Consider the following 15902-nt stretch of genomic DNA (forward strand, 5'->3'; position numbering starts at 1 on the left):
AGCCGAGCTATGGGCACTTAGATTCAGCGTGTTAAACCACTGCTCAGCTACGGGCACTCATTTTGCACCAGTTAAACCACTGCTCACGTACGGGCAGATGCACTCACCCTGTAAACTGTAGCTCAGCTATGGGCACATCTGGCATTTTTTATTCTTTTGTTACCTCACATTTCTTCAATATAAATGGGCTATTTCATTACATTTTACATAAAATGTGGTTTTATGTGTACATATTTGTCAGGGACTTGTTTTGTGCTTATTTTGCTAAAAATAAAAATTGGTGTTGTGGGGGCTCGAACCATGAATGCCTGCTTTTCAGCCAACATCTCTACCGCTATGCTATTGCTTCTTGGCTTACTTTGCATATTTAGTTCTTATATGCTTTCCCACTGACTCCTAACTGTAGCTGCGCTACGGGCACGCCCGCGCAAATGAGCGCACTCATGGTTAAACATTTTTACAATTTAAAAAAAATATATAACATGTTTATTTATATATTTTCTGTTCATAGTCTGTGGGGGCATGTGTTTTGTTGTGTTTATTCACATTTCCGTGGACTCTGTCGTAGGTGTTTACTTTGGGCACTTTTACTCTTCTGGGGGCGTGTCCGCTTACAGGGCTTGGCCTATGGACACGCCCCCTACTGTCTTACATGGACCGTGTTAGCCTTAGGTGTGATTCAGCATGCTCGCATGAATATGCAAAGCATGCTGACATCACTCCGTTTAACTGCAGCCTCCGTGTAAGAGTTATAACTCTTACACGGAGGCTTTGTGAATCCTGGTGATTGTCTTTTAGTTGTCAACAATTCAACTGACTTGAGCTTTAATCCTACCTCTTCATGTATGGCATATATTGAGATGTAGAATGGGTTAATTGCATTGTATAACACACTCAGCAATTGCTACATATTGACTATGTTTATTATGCTTATCCGTATATGATGGTAATAAACATGACATCAATTGTTTTGCATAGCACTGCATTGCATATGAGGGGATTACACTGAAATATGCTTTAAAGGTTGATATGTCAATAAGTGTACCTCCTGTATACCACCTGATATGTGCATATCAACCTTTTTTCAGATAAGCTGCAATCATCACAATTTTTCTGCGAGAGAAAATATTATTATTATTATTATTATTATTATTATTATTATTATTATTATTATTATTATTATTAAGGTACTGCAGCAGTACGGCTGAAATTTTCATGGATGGATGGCTGATATTGTCTGCAGACATCAAGTATGGAGGGACAGAAACAACATGGTTAATTCTGTGGGTGGACACAACTGCTCCAGGGAGGCCTGCTTTTGCTGTTGCTCTGACATGATCCTCCATGCAACCAACAGAATCCACTACTATGAAGGAGAGAATACAATTGCAGGTGGGCCACTATTGCCTCCCCTGGATGAAATGGTGATCTGTCTGGCCATCCATCATAACACTTGCCAGGATCATCGTATACCCGGGAAGGAATTGAGACTAGTGTTTAAGGAGGTACACATATGTCCACCATTCGCAAACGCAATAGCATCATCAAATTGTCATTCAAGGATATTCATTCCTTAATGCTACCTTTTTTTATGAATATTGCAGCAGCAAAACTACATTATATACACATGAACACTGCAGATGTGGAAATATACTGTGAGTCTAATAGCACATTGTATTACCTATACAATGTAAGAATGTCAATGTCAGTACCATGTGTCTGTTGTGATTTTCACTTGCAGTAGTTCATCAAGATCAGGCCACTGACATCACACATTAGGTACCTGTCTCAGTAATCAGAGTGATCAATAGCATTTATCTGTCTCTGCTTGCTGTTGTGATTGTGGTGTATATTCACCTATTGTTTGTGTTCCACTTTAACATACAGGATCTGAATTATACAGGATGGTTCTTTCCCCATCTGGGGAGGGCAGAACTGGTAAGGCAGCCAATATGGTTGCTGTAATGCAATATAGTTAAGAACAACCTTGGCCTTTATTAATAATGTGATGTTGCTCACTTGTACAGGCCCATCAACATCAGGCCATAAAAGTCGTCTCTGTCATCAGTTAGGGTGATCACAAGCCTTTGCCTGCCTCTGTCTGCTTTTACGACTGAGGTGTAGCCTCACCTGTTGTTTGTTTTCCATTTCAACATACAGGTTTTGCTTTATGCTGGATGATTCATTATCCTTCAGGAAAGAACGACTAAGTAAGGTAGTCTATATGATGCTATAATGCAATATTGTTAAGTACAACTGTGACCATTATGACAAATGTGGCCATGTTCATCTACACAGGACAACTGCAATCTGAAAAACATAATTGGCCATCTAGTATGTGTATATCTTATTTGCTGTCTGCTAAACATCATTTCCAGTGTTACATAATGGCATGTGTGTGCTTACTACTGAATTGCTGTGTACGCATCTCTTTTTACATGACAGTGGCATTTCAACTTTCACCACAGACATGGGAACATAGGAGGATATGTCAGAAAATTATCATGTATGTTTGTTTTAACATTATCCTTCATATTTGTTTGATATGTGACTTGCATGGCTAATCTCTGCTGTCTAGGGTCACTGCACCACCCACGACCATGCTGACCTGGTATGTCTACATGACCATAATTAGTCAGTGTACTTCGGTACTGGACCAATTATGTCAGTTATGTCTTACCTCATTTGATGTCTGTAAATGTGTATGATCTGTCTCATATGTCTTTATTTGCAGAGCATCCAATTCTTGCCTCCTCAAGTAGCCCATCCAGTAATCCTGAGGTTGGATGTGATCTGTCTCACTCTGATAATATGGCTGATGGCACACAAGGAACAACAATGGGTTCATTGTCCAGCCAGAAGGGGACAGTCAGATAGCCTATGATTGGAGGGATAGTGAGGCCAGCTATTCTAATGGTGTAGGTACATTAGATATTGGACATGATGATGACCATTACATGCTGTCTCATGTTGAGTTTGGTAGGGATGGTGACTCTTCCCCACAGCAGACTGATACTGTCCATTGGACTAAATGTGGGAGTGTAGCTGATGTGAGTGGACATATTTCAGAGGATGCTTATTTACTGCTAGAGATGCATGAGCATTCACAGTGATGTTATGGTATTGACCTGTGCTCACTTGCAGATTCCACCAATCATGTAGCACACCAGCTGTGTGTTACATAATGGTCAGTAGTGTACACATGGAGAGATCATGGTAGCATTGGTCACCCAGCATGAAAGCATGATATCTCTTGCACAGTCTGTTGAGAGTGGTGGTAGAGCAGTGCCATAGTACAAATGAGGTGTCATTATCCTGCCTTTCAAGAGCAGATTACTTCCACAGGGGACAGGCAGACCCCACTCAGTAGACCTGAAGAATGCCCTCAGATATCATTGTCTTGACATAACATGCACAGACATCTGCTGTTAGTCAGCCTATTCAGAACCTAGCAGTCATGTCCAGACAGACACATTGGAGTACTGCTTCCACTTACACAGTGTCCCAACCTGGTAGTGTCATCACAACCATCAGATTGGTACAGCTCCATGAGCTGAGTGTTTCCAGACTTGGCAGGGGCAGCCAAGACTGCAGTGGGAGACATCTGTTTGGGCACTCTAGGCTATGTTAGAGCTGAGCATCCAAGTGCTCCGGATTATGCGGAATGCTCCGCATTTATGACGAGCAAAGCCATTGTTCCACTGTTCTGCATTGAACAGCTATGGCTCCGCTACAAGGATTTTGATTGGTTTGTGTACCGCAATTGCTTCCAATTGGCATTGCGGTATACAAACCAATACATAGCGCTGATGCCCTTCTGCATTACACAGCGTTGGCTGTGAGCTGCAGTTTTGGATTGGCTCGTAGACCGCATTTACAGCCAATCGCAAATGCATTGTACGAGCCAATCAAGTAAAGAGTCTCAGGAGGACAGGAGCCTATGAGAGCTCCCCAGTACTAGCCAATCACATTCCAGGAAGCCTTTTTGTGCCAAAACAATGGCTTGAAAAAGGCTTCCAGGAATAAGAAATTTTAGTTTTAAGGTCCAGTATCTAGGAAAGAAGACCGGGAAGGAGCCGACTGAAGACATCAGGTGAACGAAGGTGCAGGCAGCGGTTTGGAGACATTGGGACTCAGAAGCAGCTAGAACAAAAAGCTGAGGTTTTATTTTCCTGCTAGACTACCGGCATCATCATAGTTTGTGCCATGGCTACCGTGGTGGATTATTTGTGCTGCTGGAGACTTTTGCTAACTGCATATTGAGCTGGTGCTGTGTACCTAGACAAATGTAAGTGTTTTAGATGCAATGGGAAGTGTTTTCTTTGAGAACTGGTATGCTAGCACAGATCCTGTTATTTTAGCAACTTTCCAGGGTTATAAGAGCAATGTTTAGTGCCTGTAAATGTGTGCTGCTTGTTTCTAGTATGTTTCTGAAGTCTGCCAGAAACTGAGCCAACTGTATGCCAACACAGACGCTGTTATAAACTTAAAAAGTTGCTAGAATGACAGGAATATTTAAAGTTTTATGTTTTTGTACTGCTTGTCCCCCCTAGGATTCTGAAGTCTGAAAGTAATTGAGCAATTGTGTGCCAACACAGATCCTGTTATTCTAGCAATATAGTTTTTAAGAGAAATATTTAAAGTGTCTCTATGTTTGTGCTGCTTGTGCCCCTTGTATGTCTCAGGGTAACTGACATTTATTCTAGCAATGCTTCTAAGTTTATAAGAGCAATATTTCTAGGGTTATAAGAGCAATATTTAAAGTGTCTGTGTTTGTGCTGCATGCCCACCTCGTACGTCTCGGAGAGTAGTTGCCATATTTTTTTTTGCAGAAACTGTATGCCAAGCCAGGTCCTGTTCTAGCAACTTTCTAAGTTTATAAGAGCAATATTTAAATTGTGTCTATGTTTGTGCTGCTTGTCCCCTTAGTATGTCTCTGAAAGTAATTGCCATTTTTTTTGGAGAAACTGAATGCCAAGACAGGTCCTGTTATTCTAGCAATATTTCTAAGTTTATAAGAGCAATATTTCTAAGGTTATAAGACCAATGTTTAAAGTGCCTCTGTGCTGCTTGTCCCCCTAGTATGTTTCAAAGAGTTAATTGCCATTTTTCTTTGCAGAAACTGTATGCCAAGCCAGGTCCTGTTCTAGCAAATTTCTAAGTTTATAAGAACAATATTTAAAGTATCTCTGTTTTTGTACTGCTTGTCCCCTATTATGTTGGGCTTTGTCCAGATTCCCTGCATTAAGAAGTTGATAGGTATGTTAGGATGGATGTCAAACATTAGTTATTTATAGTGAGATGCTTTAAAGCATCCAGTTTTGTTTTTTGGTAGAACTTTAAGAATGTAACTTGATCTTGCATTCTTTGGTCGTAACTGCAAAGCCACAGCAGTATAGGATAAGGCTACATCTGATGTATGACAGGATGCTGTTTAACTTGGTCTAACTAAAATGTGTGTGACTTGTAATATGACTGTTTAGAAAATGTAGTAATTGTGATTTTTATTTTTGTAAAGCGCTGTTTCATTTACTTATGGTGTGGTGATGGTATTGCAGATTATCAAATAAAGGTTTTGGTTCTGAGAAGTGTGTTTTATTGAATTTTACAGATGTTCTACCATGCTCCATGGCAATGGCACATTTTGTGCAATGCGAAAATAGGGTGTTCCACATTTTGACCATTTGTCACACATTGTTAGGGTTTGTGTTCCACACTGGCCTCTTAACAGGTTGAGACCTATGTGTTAGAGTAACAGTGGCAGTTGATCCAACATGCTTCCTGTTGTATTATTCTAAACCTGCGACAATGATGACCACTGTGCTGACCACTGCCTACTACATCTGTACGTGGTTTTCCAAATGTCTGATGCCACAGGCATTTTTTTGGTCATTTATTTGACTTAAGTGACTGCCTGCGAGTTGTGTTATGTTGTACCAATTTGTTATTGTTTAAAGTTAGTTAAATATCAACAACTGCTCTGTTTTATGTGAGAATAACCCTGCTTCCATTTTTGCAGCTCTTGATAGTTGGCATATAATGATCATTTCTCACAGTCATCAGCATATTACCTTATTCTTTTAGCATTGATTAATACATTACACATTTCAATGTTGTCTGCCTTACCTGTATTCACAGCTGTACCACATTATGCATACAGGTAATACTTGTATTTTATTCTGGTATTGCATATGCCTCCCCCTCAGCCCAACAGTTACCTCTGTTTATATATTCACATTTGTTATCCTCTTGCTGACATGTAGTTCCCATGTGTATCTTTCCATAACTACCTGCTTATATGCACATGTATACCTATGTTTCCATATCCCATACAATGATGCATGTTCTATGGCTAATGTGTACTCCGTCATTGATGCTCTGCATAACTCAACCTATGTTTTCTTCAGACTGACTCATGTTGCATAGACCTGTGCATCATAGTGTTGTTTTATGTGTTACATTCCATGTCAGCCATGTCCCATAACAGTTGTTTGTGACATGTCAGGCATGTTGCTTTTTTGGCCAGATCTTGACATGTTGCCAGTATTGCTGCCACTGCAATCTGTGTAGCATGGTGTACAACGCTGTTACACATCACTATAACATGTGCGATATATCTTGGTGTTATTGCACCACCCTGCAAGTAGATTCTGTTGGTTATGATACATTCCCATACATTGCACAATCTTACACTTATTGTGATAGTAGCAGTTGTACTGCTACCTTCATATTCTAGTTTTATATCTGATGATATTCTGCCTGGTCAACAACACCTTCAATTATGTGCACCCCAGGTGTGCCATACATATATCAATGTTGTCATCATGGTTGATGTACTTTGCATAAACAGGTCCTGTGGTGAATGTTCCAATATAGACATGCAGATATATTCCTTGCTATGTCATGTATATTTGCATAAAGTTTTGCAGGTGAGATGAATATTATGGTCATTGTATCTATGATGTTCAATATGGACATCTAATGGGCTGTTTCCATTTATTATGTTCTGTGCTGCTGATATGATGTAACACTGTGTGAACATCACTGATTTTTCTACATACTTCTGTACATGTGGCTTCTCATGACTCAAAGCTATGAGCCAGACACTGCTATGTTGCATGAGCTTGAACATCTGGCTGCCAGCTCCATAGAAATAGACATGGTCCTACATGGTTTTGTATCCCCCTGATTATCTTATGACAGCTCAGACAGCTCCATGTCAAATATCTAAGGTTCATGGGCTATACCACCCACACCTGGGACCAGCAGGCCACCATGGGCTAGATCACCCACACCTGCAACTGGCAAGCCACCATGTTTTGATGTTAGTGGGTTGAGCATGGTACACACTGTGACCATCTCTGATGATTTTTCTGGTGTGTATTGCAGTGCATTCCTGGATGTGTCCAGACAACTGAATCTTGCATTTATCTCAACTGTGTTCCATGCCACAATGTGTGCTCTGTTGTATACATTCTTAGCAGGCATTCATGCTGCTCTGTATGGTATTATAAGCCAAGGCTCCAGTGGATAACTGCAACCACCCATTGGCAGGAAGATAAAAGCACATATTCAGTCCCCATGCTTACTGTTGACACATATGGATATTGCTTACATTATAGCTGTTGTCCTGTATTTACCATGTAGGAACTTCTCCAGAACTTCTCCATATTAGAAAGCAGCTGTGATATCACTCTCCCTGCAAACTGCTGCATTATGCAGACAACTAGGGTGTCTTCTCATGATATTTGTAATGAAGTCATCCAAAGGACACACAACCTGACAATTGAGCAATACCCACCCCTTTCTATTGATACATCTTCCAGCATCAGGTACCACTGGTGTTTTGATTGGGATGTAAGTGCAGTCAGTTCCACTGATTACACGAGAAAAGTTGGAAATGGTATGAGCTGCTGTGTGGCAGTTCTGCCCTCCATGGCTGTTGTTGGATAGTGGATGTATTCATCCACTTTCCTGTACCTTACCACCAGTAACTGTCTTGGAATGTGATTGATGGCTGTCTAACACATCTCCCATATGCTGTTTAAATGCCCCAATGGCTAGTACACTCAAACACAGACACATTTTTGTTTCTACTGGTACTAGGCTACCCCACTGACTGCATGCATACATGTGGACGACACACATCCTACACACAGTCTGAACCAGATCTCTATCTAATCTGTATCTATCAACGATTTCCTGGTCAGAGAGTTGGCTTAAATGTAGTCTGCCACAGTGCCTTGCTGATTGCCTTCTGGGACATACTGGCAGGTCACCCTCTATTATGGGTTGTGGTACCCCAGCCTGCTCTAATGCAATAACTCATTACAGCCTGGTTAGATTACATGGAAGCACAGACGAAGCAGAAATGACAAGCAGTGGAGGCTCCAGGTTCCATTTCTTGTCAGGGCACAATAGTGATGGTCGCTAGCTGGTGGGGTAGATAGGGCATGTGAATAAAACACCAAAATGCCATGCCAGTAAAATATAGAATACATAATACATGTTAACAGTTCACCCTAACAAATGCAGTGATTGCCATAATCTGACAAATTCTGGCAGTGTTCAGAAAACAGAAAAACACTACTAATGTGCCATGATCAAGAATTATGGTTTGGGTGAAATGTTGTTATGCTATAGTGTGACAAAGGTGTAGCTACTAATACAACAGAGGTAAGCAAATGTCATATACAAAGAAATGTGTGCCTTAGTAAAAAGGGAACACATATTATTAACCCAAATTCAAGAACAGAAAGCCAGACTTATTTTATTCTGTGATGTGTTGTATGGAAAATATTCCAAAACAAATGCAGCAGATTTTGCAAACATTCAAGATAAAAGACATATATTTCCACTGCATACACTGGTGACTAGCAAAGTTGTGTAAATGTTTGTTAAATGTTTTATGAAGCAGAAGCAGGGGTGGTCAGTTAACAGCCACTGGATTAAGCAAGCATGGTCAGTTAACAGGTACTAAATTACAATGATAGTTGTTTTGAAACCATGTGAGGAATATTGGAGAAGGCTGTCAGCACTTAGACTAAAATTTAGAAGCCTTCTAACAAGCAGTTCAGCTAATTTATTTTGTTGAGCATTTACAGCTACTGTTAGAGAGGTAAAACGCTGCTTTGAGAATACAAATCAATGTAATTCAAGCAAAAAAATAGTAAAAATGAAAACAGACTCCAGAAGCTTGCAAGCTGCTTTGACTCACACTACTATCATTCTATTCACATGGGAGTTAAAAAAATATTTCTGTATGTCTAGGATAATTCAAATTTAGGGGGCTTGAAGTGGAGTTTGGGGGAAAAATATCACATTATGGCAACAAGTCTTTTGAGATATAATAACCATAAACAATGAATGATTCCAATGCATTAAAACAGAGCACAAAGATGTAGTGAAATAACTGAGATATAGCAGAAACCATATAGAGGACTATGAGTGAGTTGCTAATCATAACCTGCTTATTATGTGTTTGAGACATGGATGCCAAGAAATTCACCTCAGGGTCAAAGTCAGAGAGGTGAATCTTGGCATCCATGTTTATAACACATGATTAAAGGTTATGATTGGAGAAACAATCATAATTCTTTGTAGTGCATAGAGCTTTTTATGCTTCATGCACTAGTTATAGAAAAAATTGTTAAGTGTTTTATTGGCTTTCAAAGCCATAAACCATTTAGCAGGTACTGTCAGAAAGACAGTGTAAGTCTGGTATGTTTACACTCACTTTGCCATTAATGGTAACTATCAAAGTTTTCAGAGAAATGTCCAGATTTTTACCTCATATGTTGGCCTGTTCCTCAAAAAATCTGTGTTTTTTGGGCAAACTACTGAGGATTGATTTCACAAAATAATAAAATAAATTTGAGTTTCAGACTTTGTATCCTTCAGAAAATACAGACAAACACACAGCATGCTATTATAGCTATTATCTATGTTTGTAATAGGAAGTCAGGAACTTGTTATTGGTATGGACAGCAGGTAGAAACAAATCTGTGTTTTTATTCTGCTGCTATCTTTGCTGGTCAGTACTGGCAGATTTGATTGCCTAGCATAAGACCTTATATTAACAAGTTAAGCAGGGGCTGCTTAACATTTTTTAAGGTTGGTATTGCATTATAGTAGCCTTTAACTGATGTGTCTTTTTCTGGATATCAGAGGGTAATCATCTTGCTCCGTGCACTACAATTTATTTCTACTTTTTGTTGATTGAAAAGTCTCACTACACCATGGCCTCTTTTCAGGGGAGACCCAAGATGGTATTCATACTGACAAGGGGAAATTTGGCCAGGACAATAGTGAACTTCCCAACTCTTTTTATTTTTGAAAGTACCATGTGATCTTTTACATCCACCTGTGCTATGACCGACTCTGGCAAATAGGGTCCTCAGTTTAACATCTCATCTGAAGGACTGCACACTCAAAAGTGCAGCACCTCCATTACACTACATCAGATTGTCACCTGGGATGGGAATAGAATCCACATCCTTTTGCATCTAAGGCAAGTGCACCACCTGCTGAGGAGCTGACACTGCAATTAAAAGCATGGCAGTTTTCCTGCCCCTCCAAGGAAAATAGCACTGATAAAGACATGAACTCTGCCAAGCAAATGCAGCAACATGGACCTCCTAGTATGCTATTCCTGCTTCACTGAAATAACATCAATGGAAATATTTTAGATCTGGATGTTTTGTGGTAGCTCCATACCTCTCACCTTATTTGCTCAAGAATTTTGGACAAAGCAAAAAAATAATGAAGGACAAAAAAAACGGACACATTTTAAATATTGTTTTATGTATTTGTTAAACCAAGTAGTCCAAATGGGCAAAATGTCTCTTATTAGGTGTGATCTGGGAGCACTGTTTGAATAAGTGACTTGCTCAATGTCAACAAGTAGGTGAATGAAGTTGAAAGGATTTAAACCTTTTATCTGTGAATACTGAAATCAGCTTATTAATAAAAGTGCCAGACAATTCTGAATCACTTAAAATGTTAAAAGAACAATAATTGTTGCATGGGCCTGCAATACCTCGGACAATAAAAACTATGAAACTGTAATGACTGGCATTATTGACTGGCTGTAGTCCTCAATGATTTACCATTAAAAATGTTATAGAGGGGCAGGGCATAAATATGAGGTAAAATCAGTGATGTTCTGCAAAAATCAGAGACAGATAAGATGACCTTTAATTCACTTAAATGTTAAAGTTACAACAGGTTTTGCATCAACATGCATTTTCTGAACATTTGAACAATATAACATATAAAACTGTAATAAGTGGCATTACTAACTGACTATAAATCTAAATGATTTTTAACCCTCAGTGATTTGTCAGAAGATGATGATACAAATGAAGGTCTGGCAACTCTTGAGCTGCTTCCTGTCATCAAGGGTACAAGTTTTGATTCTTTCTAATTCCATTTGTCTACTGTGTAACTTTGTGTAAGTCACTTAACCAGTAAGTGCTCCTTGGTTACCTCTGTATCTGGTGTAAAAGACAGAAACAAAGGTAAGGCATTCATATAAAGCTGAATCCTTGTGTGCTGTTTCTGAACAAAAGAGCATTATTGTATCATGGTCAAATGGGACCCTAAGCACAGCAATGGACCAGAACTTTTTCTCAGCCATACAGATATTCCATTACTTGTCTGCCTCTCCTTATTTGGCATAAAGCACTGTTGAAACTTGTCAGTGGGTGTAGTGTTTTCTTTACATTTACAATGATTGCAGAGATTTGGATTTAATTTAAAACATTTATTACAAATTTTCTGCAAAACATTAACAACCATTTAATAAACAAAACACTCACACTAAAAATAGACAACATGATCTCTCTCTCTCTCTCTCTCTCTCTCTCTATATATATATATATATATATATATATATTATATATATATATATTGCCCTGGGGCATTTGTAAGCCTAGCCATAGTGATGTGGCTTTTGCCACCCCATGAAATGGTACAAAAAATGTACAGAATAAATTTAGAATACTGTGCCTCTGTCTAGTAGTGACACAATGAAGGTCCCCTTATATAATAGAATTAGTTTACTGTGCCCCTGTCTAGCAGTGACACAGATGTGACCCCTGGGGTAAACTTACGATCTCCCATCCACTCATCAAGATTTCTCTTGAAGAGAGTCAGTGAGGGGCTCTGCCTAATACGAACTGGGATCTTGTTCCAAAGCATGGGAAGCCTCTGGGTTATGAATCTATCCCTCCAGCATGTCCTATTCATACTTGTGCCGAGGTTTAAGTCTTTAACTCTCGTGGTCCTGATGGATTTGGATTTTTTGAGGTGGAGCATGTCCATCAGATCCTGATTGGACATGGCCTTGTACGTCAGGCAGAGATCACCTCTGAGCAGGCGGTATGCTACTGAATAGAGCTGAAGTTTCTTTAGTCTGGCAGAATAAGACATATGTTGGAGACCCTTGATCCTCTTGGTGAGGTACTTTTGTGGTCTCTCCAGCTGTTGCAAATGCCGGGTGAGGTACATACCAAATGGGGCATTGTACTCAATCATGGGTTTGATGAGGGAGGAATATAGGGGTACAATGACATCCTTGGATCTGGATGTTAATCCCTTCATGATGAGGTGTGCAAGGTAGAATGTTTTTCTAACCACTTTGGCAACGTGGGTGTCAAATGAGAGGTCGCTGTCGACTTGGGTCCCTAGGTCTCTGATTACTTTTTCTGTACTCAGTGGGTTGCTGTCTATGTGATAATTTGTGGGTACTTTGTTTTTCCCAAAGGGGATGACTATACATTTTTGGCATTTAGTTTAAGGCCGTGACTCCGGCACCAGTTGTCCGTTTCTGTGAGGCCTTTTTGTAGGATGTGTGTGTCTGCTGGTGTATCAACTATGGCACCTAGTTTGCAGTCATCTGCGAACTTTGTCAGCCACAGCCCTCCCATGTTTGCTTTAACATCTGAGAAATAAATGCCAAACAAGAGGGGTCCAAGGACAGATCCCTGTGGGACACCACTTGTGACTGGCTTTGAGTCTGACATTGCTCCAGCGATTTTAACTTTATGGGTTCTGTCCTTTAGCCAGTTTGCAACCCATCTAGTGACATAAGGGTTTACTTTTAAGCTGTTGAGCTTATCTATGATGCCTGAGTGGGGTATTGTGTCGAAGGCCTTCGCCAAGTCCAGGTATGCTGTATAGACTGCTTTGCCCTCATCAATGGCTCTAGTGACTGTTTCAAAAAAGTCAACCAGGTTTAAAAGGCAGGATCTGCCCTTTACAAAGCCAAACTGGATGGGGTCAAGTGTCTGTAGGTCCCCTATGTCTCTGTTTATGAGTTCCATAATGATTCTTTCCATAGCTTTGCAGACCAGGCTGGTTAAGCTTATGGGGCGGTAGTTTCCAGGGTCTGTAGAGGCACCCCCCTTGTGGAGTGGGACCACTGTTGCTGTACGCCAGTGTTCAGGTACATATCTCAAAGTAAGGCTAAGGTTAAATAGCATTTTTATGTGTGGGTTTAGCTTCTCTTGGCGTTCACGTAACACGCAACCCGGGATACCGTCAGGTCCCATTGATGTTGTGTTTTTTGCTTTGTTTAGGGTGGTTCTCACTTGGACATCTGAGATGACAGGGAGATTACATTCAGCTGGGATAAGTATTTCTTCTTTTGGAGGTGAAGGAGGGGAGAAATTTGCACTGAACCTGTCAGCCAGAATGTTGGCAATATCTGTGGGTTCAGTGTATTTTTTGTTGTTGTGAACCAACTCTGAGCATATTTGAGGGTTTCCGCCCAGGTTTCTAACATAGCTGAAGAAGGCTTTGTGGTTATCTTTAGTGTCCTTAGCGATTTTTCTCTCAAAGTTGGCCTTGGATGTTTTTATGAGAGAACATAGTTTTCTGCTAATGTTGATCAGAGATGTCTTCCCTTCATGGGATTTTGCTCTGACGTGAAGTAGCTTCCTTCTTTTGTTATACAATTTGTTTATGGCTGAGGTCCACCAGACAGGACGCTTACCTTTGGTGGAGAGGGACTTGGATTTGTTTGGGATTGCATGATCCATGCATTCTTGGAGATGTCGATAGAAAGCATTTGTGAAGGATTTGGCATTGTGGGATGTGGTATCCACTGGCACAGTGGGCTTAAAGGATACCATCTCAGTCTTAAGAAGAGTGAAGTCTGCTTTTGAGAAGTTTTTCACTGTGGTCTTTTGTGCTGGGGGTGGAGGTTGGATATGTATATTCAGGGTGATTAGTTTGTGGTCAGCTCACTAGTGAAGGGTATACTTCTGGTGTGGAGCATTTTGTCCCCATGTTTGTGATGATCAGGTCTAGTATATTATCTCCCCTAGTGAGAGAGGTGACTAGTTGTTCCAGTGCATTTGAATTTATGAATTCCAGGAACCTTTGGGCTAGGGTATTAGGGCTAGAATAATGTACCCAATCTATGTTAGGGTAGTTGAAGTCTCCCAGTATGATGATATTTTGTGATACATTCATATCCTCCAATGTCTTCAGGAAGGCTGAGTGGGGTTCTTGAGATTGGGAGGGAGGTCTGTAACATGCTACCAGTTGTATAGCAGTTTTGCTTATGGTTAGTTGCACCTGTATGGTCTCTGATGCTTCATGTGTTGCTACTAACCTGGAGGTGTAGGTGTCCTTGATGAATATGGACACTCCCCCTCCCTTTGTGGATCAGCCCGTGTTTTGGGGACGAAAAGCATGATACGAGGTATAGCCTGGTAGCGCTGGGGTGCTCTCAGGAGCCTTGAACCAGGTTTCAGTTACTGCACAGACGTCAATGTTCTCCACGCTGAGGAGTGCATCAAGTGCCTGCATCTTGAGATTTAGACTTCTGGCGTTGAGCAGCATTACCCTTAGTTTTTTTCCATTTTTGTTTTCTAAGGAGGTGGGTTTGTCTTTTGAGCCTTGCCTAAAAAAGGCACTATGGGGGTGGCAAGAGCCTTAGCCAATATCCGGAAGGCCAGTGGTGACAGGTGTAAGCCATCCCTTGCGAAGCAGCGTGGCTTGTCCAACATGTCATCCCAGGCATACAGACATTGGATCCCCTTAGAATGACACCAGTACTTGAGCCAATTGTTAAAGCTGATCATCTTGTCTTTGTATTGTGGTATCATTCTTGCTGAGGGCAAGATGCTGCTCAGGGTCAGGGTCATACCAGCCTGGGCTACATAATTGGAGAGCTCCTCTATGTCTCTTTTCATGTAGTCCAGGGAGGTACGTCTCAGGTGATTCACACCAGCATGGACAATGACGGAGTCATATTTGTACTTGCTTTGGAGTGACTTGAGTGCGTGTGTTATGTGGCGGATCCTAGCTCCCGATAGACAGCTCACAGTCACCTTCTCCTTGTTCAGCCTGGTCAGCGGGACATCAGTGTGTCTGACTATAGAGTCACCTATTACTAGTGTATCAGGCAAGGTGTTTGGCCTTAAGGGCTGTGATTTGTTGACACACTGATTTATTGCAGTATGTGTTGCATGTGTTTTGTTTTGAGGTGGTGGATTTTTGGATGTCTGCTTTGGGATCCTCTGTTATTTTGGTAAGCTTTTTATTAGAGCCTCCGATTATGTCTTTGTGTTTTTATGTGTTTGGTTTGCAGTTGTGGTAGGTCTATGTGGGACTGGGATTGTTGTGTGTGTGGTTGCCATCTCCTCCTGTCTGGTCATGCCAGCCCTGAGTTGAGAGAGTTCAGCCTCCAGTTTGGCTATATAGTTGCATCTCTCACATGTATTTGTGTTTGTTGGGAGGAGGAGAGGGTTGCCTGTGTACATGAGACAATTGTAGCATTGTCTCAAGATACCCAGATTGACCAGCTGAATTGGAGACGACGCCAGTAATCTACCACTCGACATGCTAGAACAGTATAAGGGAGTGCTGTACCTTTAAGGGAAGTGGATATT

The sequence above is a fragment of the Protopterus annectens genome, chromosome 2.part1, assembly GCF_019279795.1.
Source record: "Protopterus annectens isolate FY-2018-M chromosome 2.part1, PAN1.0, whole genome shotgun sequence".
In the NCBI taxonomy this organism is placed as follows: Eukaryota; Metazoa; Chordata; order Ceratodontiformes; family Protopteridae; genus Protopterus; species Protopterus annectens.